Source organism: Rousettus aegyptiacus, unplaced genomic scaffold (assembly GCF_014176215.1).
Source record: "Rousettus aegyptiacus isolate mRouAeg1 unplaced genomic scaffold, mRouAeg1.p scaffold_m13_p_17, whole genome shotgun sequence".
NCBI lineage: Eukaryota > Metazoa > Chordata > Mammalia > Chiroptera > Pteropodidae > Rousettus > Rousettus aegyptiacus.
Window position 1 is genome coordinate 40399899 of NW_023416292.1, and position 24605 is coordinate 40424503.

At 37.8% G+C, this 24605-nt stretch overlaps 1 pseudogene; it reads left to right on the top strand.

Moving 5' to 3' along the window:
• Positions 1-19450: 19450 nt before the first annotated feature.
• Positions 19451-19569, top strand: LOC118613223 (annotated as a pseudogene).
• The last annotated feature ends 5036 nt before the right edge of the window (positions 19570-24605 follow it).

A 24605-nucleotide genomic window follows, 5' to 3' on the forward strand; every position in this document is an offset into this window, starting at 1 on the left:
TGGGATAATAAAGGGCTGTGAGGAATAAAGCAGAGAAAGAAGTGTGGAAGAGGGAGGTTTGCAATTCCAAATACAACAGCCAGTAAAGGACTTGCTGGTAAGGTGACATTTGATCCCAAGCAAAGAAGAAAGAGGATATCCAGGGTAGAGGGTTATGTACAGAGTTACAGGAAATGCAAAGGCCATGAGGTTGGAGCATACTTGGTGAATTCAAGGAGGCAGCTATAGATGAGTGAAGAAGAGAGTGGTAAGAAATTAGGACAGATGGATGAGCCAGGGTGGGCGGCCAGATCTTGTAAGCCTTTGCAGGCCATTACAAGATATTGGGCTTTTACTCTGGGAAAAGGATCTATTGGAGTGTTTTGAAGAGAGGAGTGGCATAATCTGATTGCCCTTTTAAAAGGATCACTCTGCAGCTTTGTAGAGAATAGCTAAATAAATTGTGGGGTATGGTGGAAAAGGAAACAAAGATGCCAGTTTGGAAGCTCTTTCCATGCTCAAGCAAGAGATAGTGACGTGAACACGTGCGTGCATGTGTGTGAGAGAAAGAAAAGTAGGTATAGCAATGAAGGTGGTGAGAAGTTGAATTATGGATCTATTTTGAAGGTAGATCCTCCACAATTTTCTGATGGGAAGATAGGAGTCAAGGATTATTCCAAGGTTTTTAGTCTAAGTAACCTGAACTTTACTGTCCGATAGAAATACAATGTGCCACAGAGGTGATTAAAAAATTTCAAGTAGCTACATCAAAAAGGTGAGATTACTTTTAATAATATATTATACTTGGTATATCTAAAAAATTATTTTTAAATGCAATCAATGTAAAAAGTTATTAATGAGATATTTTAGATTTCTTTTTCATACTAAGTCATCGAAATGTGGCATGTATTTTACACTTTCAGCATGTCTCAGCTCCCATAGCTACATTTCAGGTGCTAGATAGCTTCATGTGGCTAGTGGCTACTATATGAATAGTGCAGAAGAAGCTACCATTTAACAAGAAAGGAAGAAAAGGGAGGGAGCAGGACTTGAGGGAGAAGTTTAGAAGATTGTCGACAACCAAGTGAAGATGTCTGTCCATTTGTTTGAAATGACTGTCAAACATCCAAGAGGAGATACTGAGTTATCATTTATAGCCCTGGTCTCTAAAGCAGTGCTTTTCAAATTGTGAGTCATAACCCATTGAGCATTGTAAAATCAATTTATTAGTTGAAACCAACAAGTTTTAAAATAAAATAGGAAAGGTCTGAATGCATTGTAATCTGGTAACCATATTATTTCACAAAACTTCTGTTTCTATTATGTTTTGCTATACTGGGTCATGTCTTCCTACTAGAGATCATAGTTAAAAGCAAGTTTGAGAGCTACTGCTTTAGAATGTATGCTGTGTAGCATTTATGATTTGTAACTCATGATTATGAAATGATGCCTGAGTTTGAATCCCAGCCCTGCTAACTAGTCGTGAAGCTTGGAAGATACCTGACCTCATTGTGCTTTGGTTTTTCCAACTGTAAAATAGGGATAAATATAGTGCCTATGATCAATTAAATGAAGACGCTGAATTGTGCTTGATATATACCAAGTGCTTGTGTAAGTGAAAATATTAGAGCAGAGTGGGCCCCTAATCATGTTGTGAAACACAGTTCACATTTATGCTTTCTTCAGGCTCTCCTTTCCATACGCTTTCCCATTTTCAGTCTCTTTAAACTGTCCTCCTGTTGATCACTGTTCTCCAGGCCTCCAAAATTAGCCTCTCCTGCTGTCCTTCCTCCAGCAAAACTCTCATTGCAGTGTCCAATATTTCAGCTAGAAATGCAGAATAAAACAGACTGATGAAACAAATACCTTTAGTAGTGAATTATTCTTACACAAATGCTTAACTTTAAAAAGAAGATTTGTTAATTCAAATGACCTTTATTTTGGAGATTTCATATCATGAAAAAAAGTGAAGAACATTAAGTAATGGAAACATTACGATTTAATGTGACGTGCCTCTATGATTAATTTTACAAGCACATAGTATCCTTTAGAAAAAAAGAAAGAAAGTCACACTCGTGCTATTTGCGAAGTTCTTGGAATGTCAATGAATTTGCAGTCTAGGGCAGCCTTTGTTTTGGCGAACATTCATCATGCGTCTGTCTTGTGTACACAGAGATCTGTATGTAAACAATAATCTCAATGCTCGAGTTTTCAGGAGGAAAAAATCTCTTTGAGGAACATGCGATGGATAATCTCAGCTATTCAGCAGTGACTCTAGTGTTCTCTAAAACATTGATGTTAATGCACTTAGTGAAAGAAGGGCTGTGGTTGAAAGGAGGTTTCTTCAGGTTTATGTATGTATGCATGTATATGTTTCCCAAAAGGAAGGAGTTATTTGGGGTATTATTCATAGTTAGGTCCCAATCCTGTGATCTTCTGGGCCTGAGGTGGATAGAGCTGCCTTATTTGGCTTTTATACTCTTAAGTATTTTCCACATATTTTATTTTGCAGTGATTATGTGAAAAGATAGAGAAAAAATGGGAAAGGAAATAAAGTCAGAGAAGTAGAAGGATCCGAATATGATATAGAGATATGGAAAACCAGAGAGAGATTTTTCAAAAAGGAGGTAGTACAACATAAAGAAAATTAATTTTGGGGAGAAACGAATCGCAGACTAGTTTTAATCTCTCTGAATGACAGTTGATTCATCCATAAAATGGAAAGAACACCTCACTTTAAGGATTGATATGAAGATTGGATGAGATATTGAAAGCATTTTAAGTGTTTATTATAGCATTTAGCATATACTAGGCTTTTAATAAATGATAGCCTAAAAAAGAAAGTATGATGGCTAGTCATCTTTGCTGGGTCATAGATGGCAGTCAGACAAATCAGATGAAGAGAAAACTCCCAGGACATGGCAGAGACAAAAGACATAATCAAAAGGTCTCTTGGTCCACAAAGAGAGAGTAGAAAGGTGAATTCAGAGAACAAAGTCAGAGCCCAAGGTTTTATCATGTCATAGAAAACAGGGAGGGCAGAACCTAAGAAAAAAGTAAGAGTTGGTCGGTGTACAATGAATATTTCTTAATGAATTTATTGTAGATGTACATATATGGAGATAAATATAGTTGTACTTTTATTCAAACAAAAAGAAAACTCTTAGTGCTGATATAACACTGACATAACAAATTAGTTAAACACTGATATAACAAATTAGTTAAAAGCAGTATATGACATCCACAGAGACCATGATAGGAGGAAACTCAAGTGGTGATCTTTTATTTCTCCTTAGGACAGGTTTTTAAAAGTTCCGTGGCCCTAAATTTAAAGCTAAATCATTTACCCTTGCAAATAAATTTAACTTCCTGTTAAAATGTTGGCTCCACCATTTCATATAGAAGGGTTTAGAGTTGGAAGTAGATTTGGGGAGAAAGGACCAGGGAAGAAGTTTTGCAGCAAGCAACACACACCCAATGGAGGAAATTGGACGCTCAGGCAACTTTGTTATGAAAGGAGAATTTATTGCCGTCGGAGAGCATGGGGCATTCAACAGACCCAAAGCGCGATCTCCCCTTGGTTAGATTTATTGCAGCCTATATACCTCTGCAGTGTCCATGCAAGGGGCATGTGATTCCTTTGTCTGTTTCATGTGTGCCTCATGACTCGGGATGGGAGGGAGAGTTTCAGTAGAGGGGTGGAAGAGGGGAGGAATTTCCAGACCACTGGTCTTACAGGTCGTTTGTCTTGCAACCTTGGCGTTATCAGCACTGTTATAGGATTCTCTATCATAGAGACAGGACGTTGAGGCTATAAGTAGGAAGCAACATTTCTTAATGCCAGCACCTGCTCAGCGGATTCCTATCCAAAGGCTGAGCCCTGATTGTAACATAACAAGCAGTTTTATACAGTCTTGTTATTCCTACACAGCTACAGAGATAAGGAAGGACATTAGTTGGTTGGCAAGCCATGAATCAACAGCTGCGAGCTGGAGAGTCCTTGAGGTGGGGGAAATAGCTATGGGAAAACATGTTAACTGGAGAGTTATGGAAGGGGGAGAGAGGACAGTCAGGAATGGGCCTTAACTGGCTGAGTCTGTCATTTCTGCAAGCCTTTTCCTTTGTATTTTTCAGATGCTTCCTCTCTTCATTTAGATGAGCTTCAATTTGATTTTCCATAACCGTCAAGGCTACTTAAGCTGCTTATGACAGACAATAGAAAAAAAGAACCGTGGCCTGAACAAGAGATAAGTTTATTTCTCTTTCACGTAAACAGTCTACAGGTTAGCAAAGGGGGGTTAAAAAAAAGGGCATAGATGTAGAGGCTCATTCATTCCTCTGGCGACCAAATCAAAGTTGTGATGGAAACAAAGAGCAGCAGCAAGGAAAAATCTGGGATGAACAAGCCATACAACTAGGGAGAAATCGAAGGAATCACCCTGCAACGGCAGAAAATAGTACAGGGCGAGGACGTGGGGCTGCCCAGTCCCAAGCTGCTGAGTGAGACAGAGACTGTGGCCACGGCTGCGGCGGATACCTCTTAAAGGGGCCATGTCTGCAAGCGGATTTTTGCGGTGATGGACCTGCTCGCTCTGAGCACCAGTGCCAGGTCTGCTGCTCAGGGGTCTCCAGGGACTTACAGGAAGACATTGTCAGAGTGAGGGTGGCGGCAAGACTCGCTCTGTACAGAAATGCTGGCGGTATCCATTGTTCCCTGTTGAGCTCTCCTCCCTCCCAGTGTGCAGACACAGTGCCACCATAGCCGAGATATCATCAAACTGGAGAACAGAGTCGCTCTGCCCAGAGGATTCCCTGAAACCCCTCCTTCCCAAACTCACAGCCCCATCCAAGCCACATCCAAGTATATCCTCAGCGAGTCAGGTGCTCTTTGCTGAGCAGTGCCTAGACTCACACTGGAGGCAGCTGGCCTCAGTTTCTGATGCGGCCTTTTGAGGCAACTAAAAGCACAGCATCTGTGGATTGCTTGCTGAATCTTAACAGGTCAGAGGAGTAGAGGCTTGGGCTAAATTTGGCCTGCGACTGTGCCACTGGACACCTACTTCACAGGATTCTAGGAGCTTTGTTTAGCACATAGAAACGACATGAAAAAACAGCCAAAATGGGAAGACAAAGAAGCAGAAGCCATATGAGAGAACAGAATAGAGATCCAGATATGATGGAACCAAGTAACCTAACAGGTGCAGAGTTCAAAACATTGGTTATAAAGATGCTCAGTGAACTTTAGGGAAATGTAGAGAACTCTAACAAAGAGGAAAAAATAATAATGGAAATGGAAATTATAAAAGGGAACCAGTCTGAAATGAAGAACACATTATCTGAGATGAGAAGTATAGTAAATGGAATAAACGAAGGAATAAATAAAGTGAATAAAGAAGATCACATGCCTTATCTAGAGGATGGGAAAGCCAAGGACACGCAAGCCAAGACTATAAAGATGATTTAAGGAGGATATGGGACACTATTAAGGGTCTAAATATCTGTCCGATTGGTGTAACAGAAGAAAATCAAGGTGTTGAATAGCTGTCTGAAGACATAATGATGGAAAACTTCCCTAACCTGGTGAAGGAAATTGACATAAAACCCCAGGAAGCTCAGAGAATTCCAAAAATCAGGGATCCAAAGAGGCCCACACCACGACACATCATAATTAAAACACCAAATGTTAACTATAAAGAAAATGTTTTAAAAGCAGCAAGAGAAAAACAGATAGTTACTTATAAGGAAACACTCATAAGACTGGCAACTGATTTCTCAAAGGAAACTATGAAGGACAGAAGAGCTTGGCAAAAAATGTTTGACAGGATGAAGACCCAGGATCTACAACCAAGGATACTTTATTCAGCAAAGCTATCATTTGGAGTGGAAGGACAAAGAAAGAGCTTCCCAGACAAAAATAAACTAAAAAATTTATCACCACCAAGCCAGTATTACAGGGAATGTTGGAGAGACTTCTTTAAGAAGAAGAAACATGTATCAAAAACAGGAATAAAGAATGGTAACAACTACATTTCTATCAACGAGTACCTCAAATGGAAAAGAATCAAGTGCTCCAACCAAAAGATAGAGTGGCTGAAAGGATAAGAAAACAAGACCCCTACATATGAAAAAGAAGGGAATAGGAAAAGATATTGCTTTGATGGACCTAAAAGGTATTTAAGTCAGACAGAGAAAGATAAACACTATGTGATTTCACTTATATGTGGAATCCAAGGAATAAAAAGAACAAACTAAGCAAAAACGGATTCAAATATCGTGAAAAATTTGGTGACAGACAGAGAGAAGAAGGGTTTGGGGGACTGAGAGAATGGGGTGAAGGGCTAAGGAAGTACAAATTAGTAGCTGATGGATGGTCACGGGAATGGGGAGCCAGCATAGGGAATGCAGTTAGCATTAATACGTTGGCTAGTTGGAGGGTCAGGAGAGGGAGGGAGCAATTGAGGTGGGATAGTTTTACGAACTATATAGATGTCCAACCAATGTACTGTATACTTGAAACTAATTAGAATATATTTTTTTAAAAGTTTACAGGTTAGCAATTCGAAGCTGATGTAGCAGCTCTCTAAAGTCATTAGAAAGCCAGATTCTCTAGCTCACAGCTTTCACCCTTATTATCTGGACCTCATTGTAGGCTGCCAGAACTTCAGTTCAGGCAATAGGATGGAAGAAGGAGAAGGCTGAAACTCTTCCCTTTAAAAATGTCTGGAAATTTCCACTTGTATCTTATTAGCCAGAACTTAGTCATAAGGTACATGTAAATACAACCTTTGCCTAGGCAGCAATGAAACTAAAGAAAACTGAGGTTTTGTTATTCAGGAAATAGAGAGCAGCCAATGGGCTTGCTAAAACTAACTCCAGAACCAGCCAACTTACCCTCCTAGTCACAGGAGGACTTGGGTAATCATGTTCACTGAATGTTTACTCCTGAAAGGAAGAAAGACAGGGTGAACGAAGCTTACCAGTTATTCTTCCCAAATTTAGCAATCAGGTAAGTCACTCTGCCTCCCCAAGAATGGAGTGAGTTAAAGAGTAAAGCGAAGCCAGGAGTTTGTTTAGGGAGACTCTTTCCTCAAAGAAAATGGAATTAGGAAACAACATTCTTCTTCAGACATTGTGCAACTCATTTAACCTCTTTTGTGCTCTAATCTAAGATGTAATTTATCTTCCAACGATTTGCAAAAATAAAATGTATGAAAAGTTTTAAAAATTAATACATGCCCAATAAATAGTTAATATCAGCTAATATTTAATGGACATTTAGGAGATGCGAGGCATTATTCTAAGCCCATTATGTGCAGTAACTCAATTCCCAAAATACTGCTATTACCCCCAATATGAAGATAAGGAAACTGAGTCCTCAAGGTTAAGTAACTCGTTTAAGGTCACATAGCAAGCAACTGGAGGACTGTGGTTTCAATTCCATTCTCAGTGATTTTGTTCAGTAAACTAAATCTGAGGGCACTGGTGTTATCCCTGTGGCCTGGTAATTAATAAAGGTTTATAAATGGAAATTCGATGTTGCAGACTTTATATATGGGCATGTTAACAGCGAGTTTCTTCCCCCCTGGTGATATTCTAGCTAATCTAAAAGTCATCTCAGGACAGCTCCTTCAGGAACTCTTTCCCTGTCTTACCCTCCTCCATGGGTCTGGGTTAGATGCTCCTCCTTTATGCTCCTTTCTTGTGTGATATGTGGTATCATGTTGTATGATAACTGCTTTTCTGCTTTTCTTCCTTTCGCATGAGAGACTCTGAGGCAGGGACTGTGTTTTCTGTCTCTGGATGGCAGAGTTGCAAAATTATTTACATTTTTTAGATATACTAAGAAAATCATATTTTATTCACCTTTAAAAATTTAAATAAACTTTTAATTTTAGAATAGTTTTAGAGTTAAGAAAATAGTTGCAGAGCGTTAACAGAAAGTTTCCATATATTTGCTCCCAGTTTCCCCAATTGTTAACATCTTACAATAGTATGATATATTTGTTACAATTAGTGAACCTATATTGACACATTATTATTAACTACAGTCCATTATTTATTCAGATTTCCTTAGTTTTTACCTAATGCACCCCAATAAATCTAATACCTATCTGACATCATACATAGTTTTCACAATATTATTGACATATTCCCTATGCTACAGTTTATAATGCCATGACTATTTTGTAGCTATCGACTTGTACCACTTAATTCCTTCTACCATTCTCTCACCTCCATCTCATCTGGCAATCACCAAAACGTTCTTTGAATCTATAAGTTTGTTACTGTTTTGTTTGTTTATTTATTTTTGTTTTTGAGTTTCCACATGTAAGTGAGATTATATGGTTTCTGTGACGCACTTCACTCAGCATAATACCCTGTAGATCCATCCATGTTGTTGCATATGGCAAGATTGTATTCCTTTTTAGGGCTGAGTAATATTTCATTGTATATCTGTACCACTTCTTCTTTATCCATTCATCTATTGATGAACACTTAGATTGCTTCCATATCTTGGCTATTATAAATAATGCTGCAATGAACATATGAATGCACATATCTTTTTAAATTAGTGTTTTGGGTTTTTCAGATAAACACCCAGAAGTGAAATTACTGGGCCCTTTTTGTCTCTTGTTATAACCTTTATTTTAAAGTCTTATTTTGTCTGATATAGGTATTGCTGCCTCAGGCTTTTTGTTTGTTAGTTTCCATTTTCATGAAATATCTTTTCCCATTCCTTTATTTTCAGCATGTGTCTTTTGATCTGAAGTGAGTCTCTTGTAGGCAGCAGCATATCTAAGGGTCTTTTTTTTTTTTTTTTTTTTTTTTTTTTTTATCCATTCAGACATCTTATGTCTTTTGACTGGAGCATTTAATCCATTTACATTGAAAGTAATTGTTAATAGATATATAGTTATTGCCATTTTGTCACTCATATTTTTGATTTTTTTTCCTTCTTAAAGAAGTTCCTTTAATATTTCTTATAATACTGGCTTTGGGTGATGGACTCCTTTAGCTTTTTCTTGTTTGAGAAGCACCTTATCTGTCCTTTGAGACTAAATGATAATTTTGATGAATACTGTAATCTGGGTTGTATAGCCCTTGCTTTTCATCACTTTGAATAGTTTGTGCAAATCCTGTCTGGCCTGCAAAGTTTCTGTTGAGAAATTAGCTGACAGTCTTATGCGAGCTCCCTTGTAGGTGAATGACTGCTTTTCATTTCCTGCTTTTAAGATTCTCTTTGTCTTTAACCTTTGGCATTGTAATTATGATGCTTCTTGGTGTGAGCCTGTTCGGGTTCATCTTGTCTGGGACTCTGAGCTTTCTGGGTTTGTGTGTCTATTTCCTTTGCCAGGTTAGGGAAGTTTTCCATCATTATTTCTTCAAATAGGTTTTCAATTCCTTTCTTCTCCTTCTGGTACCCCTATAATGTGAATGTTGTCCCAGAGGCCTTTTAAACTGTCCTCATTTTTTTGAATTCTTTTCTCTTGTTGCTGTTCCAATTGGGTACTTTCTGCTGCCTTATCTTCTATATAGCTGATTCGATACTCTACTTCATCTAATTTACTGTTGATACACTCTCATGTATTCTTCATTCCACTTATTATTCATTTCTGACTTTTTTTTCCCAAATATTTTCTACCTTTATTTTTTGTTTCCTCTATGTCGAAGTTATCACTGAGATCACTGAACATTCTTATAACCAGTGTTTTTAACTCTGCATCTTGTCTCCATTTTGTTTAGTTCTTTTTCTGGAGCTTTGTTCTGTTCTTTCATTTGGAATAAATTCTTTGTCTCCCCATTTTGTCTTCTTCCTTGTCCTTGTCTCTATGTATTAGATAGATCTGCTATATCTCCTGGTCTTGGTAGAATGGCCTTATGTAGTAGGTATCCTCTAGGGCCCAGTGGCATAGTCTCCTTGGTTATTTGCGCCAGGTTCTCCAGGTGTGTCCCTTGCATGGGTTGTTTTTGCCTTCTTGTTGTAATTGAGCCTTATTCATTGTTGGCATGTCAATGGAAGAGATTGACACTCAGGCTGATTGGTTATGAGGATTGGCCATGATTATAGTGGAGGAGCTGCTTTGCAGGGGCTCGCTCTACAGAGAAAGATTCACTTTAATGGGGGTCCGTGCCTTCTGAGTCTGCCATTTGGGTGTGTCATTTGTGAAAGTGGTTGGGTGGTGGTCTGGTGTGGTCTGAAGCTGGCCACTGGTATATTGATTCTGGAGCCTCTTGGAAGGGGCTCTGTGGCAGGCCAAGGTCAGCCACTGCCTGTGCCCTGCCCGAGGCTACTTAGTATGAGCTACAAAGTGATATGCAGATGGTTGCCATCTGTATTGGACTTGGCAGTGCCTGGGAGAGGTTAAGCTGCAAACTGAGTCTGGTGCCAGTTGTGTTATGATTGGCGCTGCTTACCAAGAGGTTTAGGGCATGCTGAGGCCAGATGCTGCTTTTTTGGGGTTTGTGAAACTTTGAAAGGTTTTTGAAAACCCACAGCATGAACTAAGACAGGACATTTGTATGAAAATGCCACTGAAAGTGACTTGGGTGGACCTGCAAATTGAGTGAGCTGGGGTCTCAGGGAATCACCAGGGCAGGCAAAAGGTGTTAGTCAGATTGATAGAGACATAGATATGGTGCCCACGTACATCTGCTCAGGCACGCTCAGTCAGAGGAGGGCTCAACAAAGGAAAAATGGCTTCTGCCAGAAATTCTGTCTGAGAGAAAACTGCCTCTCCACCTCGCCCTGAAGTTAGATAACTCAGTTTCTCCCCATATGACCCTGGAGCCTTTTGAGCTGCTGCCCCAGTGCTGGAGCTCAGAGTGAGTGAGTTCATGTGTGGGCCCTTTAAGAAGAATGCCTGGGACTTTAGCTACCCACTGCCTCACTTAGCCACAATCTTCACTGGTTTTCATAGCCAGAAGTTATGAGAATTTCTCTTCCCAGCACTAGAACTCTGAGCTGGGGAGCCTGGTGTGGGGCCAAGAACCCTTGGTCCTCAAGTGGGACCTCAAAAGCTGAGATAGTCCTCATATTCTCAATGGGCTAGTGTGGGACTAGCCCATTCTGTGTCTCTGCCCCTCCTACCACTCTCATTGTGGCTTCTCCTGTATGTTATTAGTTGTAGGACTTCTGTTCAGCAAGACTTCAGGCAATTCTCTATGATAGTTCTGTAGTTTATTTGTAATTTTGAGGTGGTCGTGGGAGGAGGCAAGCATAGCATTTACCTACTCTGCCATCTTGGCCAGAAGCTCTCTTTCAGCAATGTTTTGTAGTTTTCATTGTATAAGTCTTTTATTTCCTTGGTTAATTTGTAAGTAATCTTTTTTATAATAAATGGAATTGTTTTGTAATTTCCTTTTAAGATTGTCCATTGTTAGTGTATAGAAATGCAACTCATTTTTGTGCAAAGACTTTGTATCTTACTACTTTGCTGAATTTGTTTATTCTTACATGTGTTTTTGTGGAATCTCTGGGTTTTCTACTCTAAGACCATATCATCTATGCTTCCTCCTTCACATTTTGGATGCCTTTTTTTTTTTTTTTTTCATTTTTCTTTCTTTCTTTTACCTCCCTCCCTTTTCCCTAACTGTTCTGGCTAGTGCTATGTTGAACAAAAGTGGTGAGAGTGGCATCCTTGCCTTGTTCTTGAGCTCAGAGGAAAAGCTTTCAGTCTTCCACCATTTAATATGTGTTGTGGGTTTTTTCACATATGGCTTTTATTTGTTGAGGTAGTTTCCTTCTATTTTTAGTTTATTGAGTATCTTTTCATGAAAGAGTGTTGAATGCTGTCAAATGTGTATTTTCTTTTCTCTTTTGAAATTTCACAGGCAAGCTAAGGAATTTGAATGTGCTTTATCTCATAGCAGTGTGATAAGCCAATAAGACTATGACTAGTATGGTGCTAATAATGCTACATTTATTATCTTTTCAAAAAGCAGTACTCTTCTTATTGTTAATTATAGTTAGGTTTGTCAATTTTCAGTTATGAATAGGATTGGATATGAAAACTGATTTCATGCATCTTTTGTACAGCTCAAAATGGTGGGAAAAAACCATCTCAAAGCAAAGGTTTTAAAATGGAAGAATGCATAAGTTATGCTGATAATAGAAGTTATAGGTCTGTCTCTGCTATCAAAGAGTGAGCTTCTTGAGGGGAGAAAATATTTTTTCCCCTTAATTCCCGCTACCTAGAACTAGAAATTGTTACCTATAGCAAACTCTTTATAAAATGTCTTGGGAGGGAATCACAGAACAAGGGTATATACCATGCCCTTTCTCCACTCTCCTTTCCCCAAGAGAGACTGCATCAATCTCAGTAACTTTCATACAGTTAATTTACTGTGAAGTACAAATATGAAAGTATTCTGAAAATAGTGCCAAAGCGAACAGTTGTGCCATTTGGCTCAGTATTGTTGAACTGAAATATTTAGATTTTGGTACTAAGAGAGGATTGTATTCTTTATCATCATATCACTGTTGGCTGTTTTCTTGTTTTAAAGCTATGCAGACTCATGCATTATTCGATTCTCAAAAGTTAAGTCGGTAGATTGTCTGAGGGTAGATGGTTAAACACTAATACAAAGTGGAACTGAAAATAGAGGTACTCTGACTAACCCCTCAGAGTAGGTCTTTATTTTATACAGAGCATCCCATAGTGCATTGTATGAAAATAAAATTAGATGAACTATAATTTATGAGTGATACTTGCTATATAGATTCTCAGTTTGATGACCAACACTACCAAATTTACCAGAACACTTGACTGAAGTATTTTACTGCTGATCAAGTAAACGCAGAGGAAAGGTCAAGAGTATAACTACAAAGGCCAATCTATTTTAATTGCCTACAGTTTAAAAAAAGCCCTCTTCTCAATTTACAATGACTGGGGGTTATTTTTCTGCTTACACAGTGATAAAGAGGTTGCATATTATGAATAGAGCATAGCGGATAATCAGCAAAACTTTAAGGTTACAGCAAACTAATCAGCACTTTGTAGTTTATGCCATGAACGTAGGTTACATGTTCTGTCAAGACAATGATTGCTTCTTTGTTTACACATAAAAATACTGATAAGCTTTCATTTTCCATTTTTTGAAAAAATATTTTACTGGAAAGAATTTATGTAGAGATTCAAACATTGTAGAGTTACATTTTAAAAATACCTGAGGCTTAAATTTGATAATAATGATATTTTTTAAGAAAAATATATGAAAAATACACTAAATTTAGAACAGATTCAATATTTAGCCTTTGAACTGATTTTGTGGACATGCTATAATTCATTTAATATACTCTCTAGGACTCATCTTGGCATCTTTCTTCTTCTCAAGGCTTATTAATTCCTTCCTATTTTAAAATAAAAATTTAAAATTTATGATACGTTGGTGTGCTTTCTAAGAGAAAACCTGCATTAGGAGTAGAAACCACAGTAAGGTGTTATCCATATTTTAGAAATCAGAGGAATTTCTGCTAGACACAGTGTGATGACACTGCATTTCAGGAAGACTTGCAGAGGGGTGGCTCTTGGGGAACCAAATTCATAAAATAGCTACTTTCTGAGCTGCAAATCAAGGAAGCACTGGCATACCCTCGCTGACATGCCCTCACTCATCGATGCAGAGAGGCATCAGATGGTGATGGGGAATGAAGCCTTTAGGGATGTTGAGACTCCCAGCAGGTCTCTCTCCCCAGCAGAACTTACAGGAATCCTGGGAGACTTTTGTGGGCCCAAGAATATAGAAATTCTGATCCTTAGTTTATTGTTGGCATTGTACTTTCTGTTACATAATGCTCCTGTTAGGAGTGGGTCATCCACTGTGAATCAGGCAGTGATTCAAGTAAGTTTAAGAATTACAGTGATTTTCTCTACTAATTGGAGACTCAGCCCCAGGGACTCCCACCATCACTCTTGAAACTATAACACTTAGTGTCTAGCCTCCCAGGTATCTTGTATCCCATGTCTCTCGTATTTCATATTATTTTAAATGGACACAAGACACTATGAGCTTGACCAAAATGGAATTTCTCAACAAAGAAATATTTAGTAAATAATGTGATATATTTAGTGGAATAATGTGATACTTTTACGTATGAATATTTCATATTTCATATTTCATATATGTATTTTCCAAATTTTTCTATATTGGAAATGAATATAGACTATATGAATTATTCATATAGTTGAATAGTCATACAGTCAAATTTACCAAAAGTTGCATCAGCTCTTTGTTGATAAAGTTCATTGACACTTTAATTACTTAGTTGGGAACCTAATATTTGTTGGGAACCTACTCAGTGCAAGGCATCCTGATTATAATATCTTCTAATGATCTAATTGTCTTACAAAAGCAAATTTTTAAAAAATCAAAATTATAGAAGTACAGGATTAATTTTCCTACAAAGAATAAGTGAATTATGGGATGTCGTGACATCTACAAGTTTGGTGGTCATGTTTTGTTAGTCAGTACCTAAGAGAGTACTTAAACCTATGCAGGTTAGTTGCATTTTATTCGACAGCTTAAGCACAGATCAAGTTGTTCCCTTAATTTTTGGTGTTCAAGAGGCAGAATGTGATGTTAACTGTCACTTCATTACTCTAGGCTTAGAGAAGTTTCTTGTAAAAGTCGTTTATTCATCTACTAAATTAAACTTGCAATATCAGAGATAATATTTGATACTTACATAGTGCTTTACAGATTTTCGATGTTCTGAAATATTTGATTTCATTTCATCTTGACAACAATTTTGTGAAGAAAAGATAGTTACTGACTCCATGTTATAAGAATGAGAAGAATGAGGCCCTGAAATATAAAGTGATTTGAGAATATAGTCTGGCTAGTCAGTGATAGAAGTGGACTAATTTCTAGGTTTTTCTGATTTCTAGGTGTGGCCTCAAGGTAATCTATCACTCTCTGATAGATTATGCCATTCAACTAATTTTTTTGTAGAATAAAACAGCACAGTTTTAGAGATGGCATGGATCTCGCCCAGGTTGGCATATAAGTAAGGATGAAACCTGACTGAGTGAAACATGGTAACAATAGCCTTAATTACAATACTATTAGTCAAATGACAGCATCTTTGTTCTTGGGGTTGGAGTTGGACCACAGGTAGTAGATACAGACAGCATCTATAGTGAAAAGGTGGGGAAGGGTCTACAAGGACAGCACAATATTAGCATCCCAGAAGCCATTTGGTCTAGGATTCTTTGCCAGGCTCCAGTCTTAGTTGCAGAAATGAAACACAAATCAGGACTGGGGTAGCTGCTCAGTCTAAAAGAGTGGAAAGGAAACACAGGGAGAATTGGGCACGATGTTTTGGGGGAAGAGAATGCTGCTATTTAATGGACTGGGAAATGTCACTCCAGAAATGAAATGTATGGAAAACAGGCTAATCCTAGACCCTTTAATATAGTCTAGGCATGATTCTCATTGGCAGGACTCAATCTGCTGATCAACTGTCTTTAGTCCTCTCTTGCTGGACAGAACATGATGGGCAGGTGCAAGTAACAGTGCTCCTTTGGCACTTTAGCACGTGATTCAGCTTATAAGGTGTGTGCTTTACCTGAAACTTAAGTGAGGTGATCTACTCACATAAGTCCACAAATTTAGAACTGTGAAGTTTCCACTCATTACCTATGTAAAATGGGTGCTACTGCATTTTATAATAACCCCCACGTGTATTTTCATGCACTGTTGCCAAGTGAGCACATATGGCTTTATCAGTTCTTCTAGGACTAGCCTAAAAATAGCCAGATATTCTCGTGATAGCGTTATGTTAATAAATTTGATTAGCATAAAGCAAACATTAATTCAGTGACTCATGTAAAGGTAACAAACTGTTTCCTCATGCTATCAATTTCCTAAACTTGTTTCTTTGGCTGAACGGATATATGGAGAGTTTCTATTTGGCTTCCCCGGATGCTGTGTTAAGCAGGAGTCCATTAGAACTTTGCTATTCAAAGTGTGAGCTGAGAAGACCAGCAGTGCAGGCCTCACCTGGGAGCTTACTAGAAATGCAGACTCTCAAGCCTAACACCAGACTTACTAAGTCAGAGTGCATTTTAACAAGATCTCCAGGTGATTTGTAGGCACATTCAAGTTTGAGAAGCGCTAGTCATGCCTTTGTTCCTCGAGTTCATGCCTTCCTAAACCTCTATTTTCCACTTTTCTGAAACCTACAGGCTGCCAGCTTAGCCAATTCAGTTGGGTGCATTTTAAACTCTAAAACCTGTAACTGTGTGACTGAGCTATCTCTCTCTAATTCTGTTAGAGAAGGGCTTCTTTTTTTCTTAGTATCCCCCATTTTTGTTTAACCTCTTTTTCTGTTATGATTTTTGTTTTTGGAAGCAAAATATCACCTCTAGCTTTCAGGGAACATATTTTTTTTTCTGATTAACTTAAAGACCGTTTCCACATATCCCCCTCAACAACATTGAGGTACTGAGGTTATGCTTGTTGTTGAATTCTATCATAAAGGTGAACTGCTATTAATTTCAATATTGCATATTTTTAGGTAGTTTTTAAAAATAAAACCACCAAAAGGACAACTTGGTAGCTTTCTCAGCTATGATCAACGTTTTGTTTTGTTTGAAATTTCACAACACTATAGAAACCTTAGCCCTCATCCCTCCCAGCTGTAACTATATTTTCTGTGTCTTAGCCACAAGCCTTCTGTTATTTTAGTCTATAACTCTAAACCAATTAAGAGAAAAGTCTTTATTGGACATTTTTTCCTCTCTGCTCTAGTTTCTATTTTTTTCCATCTTTGTTATAAAAGGAAAACCCCCTCATGGAATATATCGCCATTTTGAAATATAAGTATTTATGTATGTACTGTTTCAGCTTATATATCACATTTAGAAATATTCTCTGTATGTTACGCTTAAACCTTTTTAGTTGGTAAGTGCCAATAACATTATGGTTTGTTTCATAAGTCCCCTCTTCGGTTTGAAACCAAATTCTCCATTTCTTTCTTTGCTCTTAAAACCACACAGGATGATGAAGAAATAATGTGAGAGAAGTCTGTTGAGATATACTTACAACAAGCTATTCTACATATTATTAATTGAATGACATATAGAATTTCATGGTATAAGAAGCGAGATTGTCTAAAAGTGACCCCAAGAGCTCATTCTTGTTACCTGAACCAGTGGATCATCAAGAATCAGGAATTACCCTTCAACTTTGGGGGAAGCCACACTTGAGCTCAGGTTTCTATACTTTATGACATTATTTTACCCACTTGCAGGAACTACAATTTTCTACAGTCTCTAGTGTCCTCGTATTTCACAGTCACTTCCCCTAAATAAATAGCATGCAATCTAGATTGTCTAACATTCAAGTTGTCTGCTTATCTCTTCTAGTAAGGTGGCTATCATGCTTGCTCTGTAAGAAAGGAGAGCATCAGTAGGGTGGGTCTTTTCCCTGGTGTATTGGACGAAGTGTCCATCAAACAGCCCAGGCTTCTGCATACTTCCATGGGAAAAAATGGGAGAGTCAAAAGACTCGTGACTTTTCTTGTTGCTGGCTCTTTGAGTTTTCTTGATAAAGCCCATTTTTTAACCTTTACGATATGATATTGTAAAATTCATCCTGAGCACGGGTGAACCTCAGATGGTTACCACAAAGGGACCCCTCTCGCATGACATATTTATGGATGATAATCAGAGCTTTGCTCTGCATACCCTGCTTTGGGACAGTTCATATCTCAGTTTGCATATTTGTAACATAGATCAAAGTCACTGGCCATATTCATATTGGCCTTGGATAAAATGTCCTTCTATATATGTTTTCTAACTCGTACATCTGTCTTCTCATCCACCTGTCTGTCTCCTTTAGTTACATCTTTCCTTGCCCAGCTAAGATTTCATTATTTTTGCTCAATAATACTGTTGCAAGTACCCTAAACTCCTTTACTCTCTGTCTTCATTGTGGCTTCTATAGTGCCATCTGACATTATTAACCTCTTCCTTCTTGAAATATTTTTCTCTCGCTTCCAACAATTTAATATTCTCATCATTTTCTTTTTATTTCTCAGATTGTTCCCCAACTCCCTACCTTCCCTTCGCTCCCTCCCTCCCTCTCTCCTGTTCTCTTTCTTTCTTTTTAATTAAATTTAATCGGTGACATTGATTAATAAAATTATATAGCTTTCACCTGTATATTGCATTGCGTGTTCGCCACCCAAAGTTAAATTTCCTTCTGTCACTATATATTTAACCCCCTTTACTCTTATCTACCTCCCCCCTTCCCGCTTGTCTTTTGTAACCGCTAAACTGTTGTCTGTGCCCATGAGTCTCTGATGTTTGTCTTGTTCATTTATTACTTCCAGTTTTATATCCCACATATAAATGAAATCGTATGGTTCTTAGTATGATGATCTCAGGATCCATCCATGTTCCTGCAAATGGCAGTATTTCATCTTATGGTTGACTCTTTCCCTTTCCCTCTCACTCTCTTCCCCCCCCCCTTCTTTCTGTCCTTTGCAGGTACATCTTTTACCAATTGACAATTACATGTTGATATTCTCTTTTTACTTTTCTCCCTTTCTGGGGAATCTCATCTATATCCGGGGCTTTAATTTCCATTTTTATACTTCCGTTTCTAGCTGTGGCGAACTGGCTTCAGTATGGTGAACAGGCCAACCTTCCCACCAACAGCAACAAAAAAGAGCTAGAGACAATAGTTTATTCATAGCTTGTGAGTCTTTATCTTCACATGATAGCCTTCTCTTTTAGAGGGGAAAGAAATCTGCTTTTGGCTCTATGTTTTGAAGTGAAAAATTAGTTTTAATTGGAATAATACAGATAAAGATGAAAATAATATTCCTTAAACTGGACTAGAAGGGCTTATGTGATCTGCCTCAACTCCTACCTCTCACACCTGTCTATTCTCCCCAACCTCGTCCTACATCATCGTCCCTCTTATATTCCTACGCGAGGCAACTAGCGATGGAAGAGTCCTTTTTCTTTACCATGCTTCACCACAGGGCTTTTTTACTCATTTTCTTTGCCTAGAATGCTCCTCTCACCTGCCTCTCCCCATTTAACTCATCTTTCATTCCTCAACTCAAGAAGACTTCCTCAGGGAGCCTTCCCTGCCCTTCTTGACCAGCTCTAGTCCCTCATTATGGAAGCCTTTAAAGACCTTTGTATATCTCCTTTATAGGGCATAGCACAGTAGCAGTTCACATTTACTTGTGTGATTAGTCAGGCAGCAGAATACAATTGGGGGCTTAAGGGCAGGGATTTTGGAGCCAAGACTGCTTGGCTTGGAATCCTGGCTCTTAAACTTTTGGTGCCTCAGTTTCCTCTTCTTGAAAATGGAGATAGTAATAGAACTTACCTTTGAGGGTTGCTGTGAGATGAGTCTTAAATAATTTGGTGTAAATACAATGCTCAAAATGGTGCCTAGAGCATAGTAAGCACTATGTAAATGTTGGCTGTAATTTTTAAAAATTCAATTATCCTATGGCCATGCCACCCTGAACAAGCCTGATCCTGTCTGATCTTGGAAGCTAAGCAGGGTAGGGCCTGGTTAGTACTTGGATGGGAGACCACCTAGGAAGACCAGGTGGTGTAGGCCTAAAAAATAAAAAATATGGGATTGTAAGCTTGCAGGGTCCTTGGAATCTGTGAGGTCAATCAAGGGTTGCCTTGTCTAAAAAATAAATAAATAAATAATTATCATTCGTCTCTCCCCAAATGTTTGCTCACTATTTTTTTTCTTAGTGCCAACGCAGTTCATGACACATAGAAGGCATGTACCAATTTTCATAAATAAATGAAATTAATTTATAAATTAAAGGGCTTGGGGAAAAATGCTTTATAAATGCAAAACATATTAAAAAGAACTACAGACTATTTATGTAGATGAACAAGTAGAAACTCTATATCTTGTTATTAAAATGATTCTATTCATTCACTATTTTCATCCGCACAACTTGTGCTAAGAGGAAAATAGGTAATTTCCTAATTTTAGAGACATTCAAATAAAATATTTTATTCTGGTTGAATTAATTATAATAGAATTGGTGAAGTCAGGTTCTTTGAGTTGCACTACTATAAATTTGAAAGATATATTTATATTCAAATTCCTGTATAAAATAAGTAGATACAATTTTTTATAACAGCTAAAACAAACATCTTAGTTTTGGAGATTAAAGATTACATAACAATGAATCATTTTAGTTTTAAAATATCACAGAATATCTTGTAAACAAACTCGCAAGGACTGAAGTTTTTGATAACGAGATACCAAATAAATATAAAGCTGACAAGCAAACTTGGCTCTGCAAGCATGCATCTGAGAATATTTATTTACCACTGCGGTCTCTGGTTCTTTGAATTACTATAAATTATTAGACAATAATTTGAGAAATAACCCTGATACATGAGCAATGATAATTCAATGCAAAAAATCTAAAGCCTTGAAGAGATATTGATAAAACAGTATATTACCAATTTGTATTAGTCAGCTCACACCCATGGACAGGGTGGCTTAAACAACATAATATATTTCTCACAGTTCTGGAGTCTGGGAGGTCTAAGATCAAGGCGCCAACTGATTTTATTCCCAGTAAGAGCTCCCTTCCCAGGCTGCAGACAGCTGCCTTCTCACTGTGTCATCACAATATGGAGAGAGAGAGCTTTGGGGTCTTTCCCTCTTCTTGTAAGGGTACCAACCCTATCAGATTAGGGCTTCACCTTTGTGACCTTATTTAACCTTTAACACTCCCTCATAGGCTCAGTCTCTAAATCCAGTCACATTGAGGGTTAGGGCTTCAACAATTTTAAGGGTACACAAATATCTGGTATATAACAGCATTCAAAAGGAGAGAATATTTTTATTTGGATGAATATGCCAAAAAGTTCCAGGGTACAAGTGGCTTTTAAGATTGCCTTTAAAGGGTTTGGACTTGCAGAGTGAGAAGGGAAATTATACCATGATCCGAATATGGAAAACAGCAGAAATATAGGATCCGTCTGGGGCTAGTGAGTATTGCAGTTTAATTGGTATCCTAGTATGTGAGAAGAAAATGAGTGAAAAATAAGTGAATTTTAAGTCATTAAATAATTTGTATGAGGTCTAAAGTTTGTACTTTATTCCACTGGCAATGGGTAATTAAAAAAAAAAAAGAGTGATAGGATCAGGACTGTTTTCTCAGATTAATTGGGCAAGGACTTCAAAGAGCTCATATTGGCGGCTTAGTACTATCCGGTAAGGAAGCTATATTACTAGTCAGGAAAGAGATAACAAGAGCCTGATCCATACTAGTGGTACCAGGTATTCACCAGTGAGTCAAATGCTGACCCTTCTTCAAGAAGCCAGTACTCTAATGGAGAAACATACAAACAAACTAGTAATTACAATGTAATGGAATAAGTGCTAGCATGAGATTCAGTTCACTAGTAATGTATAACAATTCTAAACACGTATATGCCTAAGAAAATACACTCGATATTTACAAAGCAAAAATGGATAAAACTACAGGGAGGAACTGACAAATCCACAATCACAGTGTAATATTTCAACACGTATTTAATGAAAGATTTACAGAAAATTAATGAAAGATGAAGCAGAAAAAAAATTAGTAAAGATTTAGATAATTCTAATAATGCAAGTAACTGTGCTGATGGCCCAGATCAGAGAATACTATAGGCTCAGAGATACATCCAACAACTAGAGAATGTATAATAATGTTGTTTCTCCTTGCTTCTTGCACAATTTTTTTCACAGTCATCATTTCCCCACTTTCAAAAGAAAGGAATATCTCTTATCCATCCCAAATCTTCCATGATGCATCACCCTGGGGTATGAAAAAAAAATATATATATATATATATTGGTGTTGGAGAAGGTTCTTATAATCGTAAACCTTTCCTTAGGCCATTGGCTTTTCCTGCCTTATATGAAAGTTTGGTGAGGGTGAGGTATGACGTTAGAAAACGGACATTTGACCCTTTTGGGGATGTTTTAAATTCAGTAGTATGGCAGGGGCGGAGTGATGACAGTTGTTGTTTGACTACCCTACCTCTTTGATAGTCTCACTATTTCACGTCAGATCAGCACACTCAGGTGAGTGAGAAAACGGGTCAAGAAGGACCTGGTGGAGCAGGACCCAGTGCCATAGCCAGTGCTATCGCCACTCAATGGGCTGGAGCCTCTGAGGGCTCGCTCTGGTGAAAACTTCTGCTGAGAAATTGGGAGGAAACGACAGATGTCGTTTAATGAACAATGATGAAATGGAAAAAAGCTTTTCTAAATGATCAACAATAAAAAGGAAACATATCAAATATATTGAAGACGAATCTCGTCGACTATCTTTCTATTTTCCACATAGAAAATGATATAAAAAATGTATTTTCATGTGAAGAAGTGATTAGAAGTATCCAGCCAGAACGTGTATAAAAAAATTGACATATTAATATTGTTACATTTTTTGTCAAGGTTACATGATGTTTGTGGAATATATCATCCTTTAAAAATTTATAATTTGTTGTAATTTTGTTCTCATGTAATATAAATATTTACTTTTATATCTAATTTTTTGTTTATAATGTTATATTCTATTTATTTAATTATTTTTTGTATTCTTTTTTAAAAAGAGGTCTACTTCTTGAATTATATAGGCTCAAGGCTGAGAAAAACCTGAATCTATCCTTAGACCTGATATCTTTTCTCTTTCTTTTTGTCTCTCTGTTTTTATCATCACTGGTTTTCATAATCTTAAAAGCAGGACCTACACTAATATATAGGGGATATAGAACAAAATATCCCCCCAAAAAATCACCTATGATAGAATGTCCTAAATTTTACAAAACTAGCTTTATTAAATTAAGATGAATCCTTCCCTCTCTGGTGTTAATAATGTTATTTTAATTATCAGATGCAAAAAAATATATATTTGATGTATTTTAAGTTTTGCTAAGAAAACTTTTATTGTCATCTACTTATGCATAAGAACAAGGTTTTTAGTACCACAACTATAAATGCAAAATTGGAATATCTAAATTCTGATTCATTTTAGCAATAAAGTAATAGTAACCCATAATAAATAAACTTTTAAACAAATTTAAAAATTAGGTTGTCAACTTAAAAAATCTGCGAAAGATACATAGTTTTTCAAATTTCTTTTGATGGTACACAAGCAAAAACATTTGGAGACAACTGATTTAGACACAGAAATATGGAAGGCTATATAAATCAATCGTGTAACGCCTTTAAGGATGTCACCATCTATTTTTAACTGTCCCGTTGGCAGATTCAGCAGACAGCTGTGTCAAGTGGATGGAGGCTGCCTGAGGGTATAGAAGAACATCGTGTTGACCCACTTGTTTTCGGCTGTGAAAATTTCTTTTCAAATCTCATTATTTAAAACCCATAATTGATGTTTAAAAAACAGTTTATAGTTTGGGGTAGAAATAGCTCCCATTAGTGCTATAGTAGAGAGCACGGGCAGCTGCAGGCTTGTATTGGCAGTTCTGGTTAATTTCCCTCCTCTTGCTTGCCCAGGAATCCTTGTGTACTTATCACTGGTCAGTATGAAGTCCTAAGGTAGAAGCATGCCAGGTGTGTTTGAGTAGCTGGTGTGGCTGGGGCAGGAGAGGTTAGAGAGGGAACAAGGGGCCCGATTGCATAGAATTTTGCAGACAATTGGAAGGACTTGGCTTTTACTCTGAGTGAAATTGGGCACTGCAGGGGACTTCTGAACAGAGGAGAGACCTGATTCGATTTGCATTTTAGCTGTGTCTTAGAGGCTACTTTGTTGACTGAGTCTGTAGGAGGACAAAGGTGTAATTAGGGAGACTGGCTGGGGCCCTATTGCAAGTATCTAAGTGGGATAATGATGCATTTGACTGAGATGGTAACAGTGGAGGTGGAAAGAAGGGGCCAGATTCTGGTTATATTTCAAAAGTAGGATCAATAGGACTTCTAATGGCTTGGATGTGAGAAAGAGCAGTCAGCATGACTTCAAATTTTTAGACTGAGAAATTGGAAGAATAGAGTTGCCATTAGATGAGGTGAGGAAAACCATAGAGAAAGCAGGTCCGGGACACCGATTCTAATTTGGGAGTCCTGTTATTATAAACGGTATGAACATCCATGAGATTGGGTGAGCGCCCCATTCTGATGCATGTAGAAAAGAGGAGAGATTCAAAATGTTAGCCGGAGGCACTCTGCTATTAAGAGGCTGGGAAAAGAAAAAAAAAGAAAGCAAAGGAAACAGACGGAGCAACCAGTTTGGTTTGGAGGACAGACTAGAGAGTGTTGCATGCCTGATGACAAGGGAAGGAAGGGTTTCTGGAAGCAGAGGTCGGTCAAGTGAGTGAAACGCTGCTGACAGATCCTGTGAGAAGAGGGCTAAGAATAGAGATTTTATTGGTGACCTGATGAGAGCGGTTTTGGTGGGGAGGTGGGCTGAAAATCTGTGAGGTGGAGGAACTGAGGATTTTAGTAAGACAACTCTTTCAAAGGGTTCGCCCTAAATGTGAGCGAAGAAATGATGTGATAGTTGGAGGGGGTTTGTGAGGTTAAGAAACTTTTTTTTTTTTAATATAAGAAATAAAACAGCATGTGTATTTACTATGTGTAGGACATGATAGGTAAAACTAATGATGT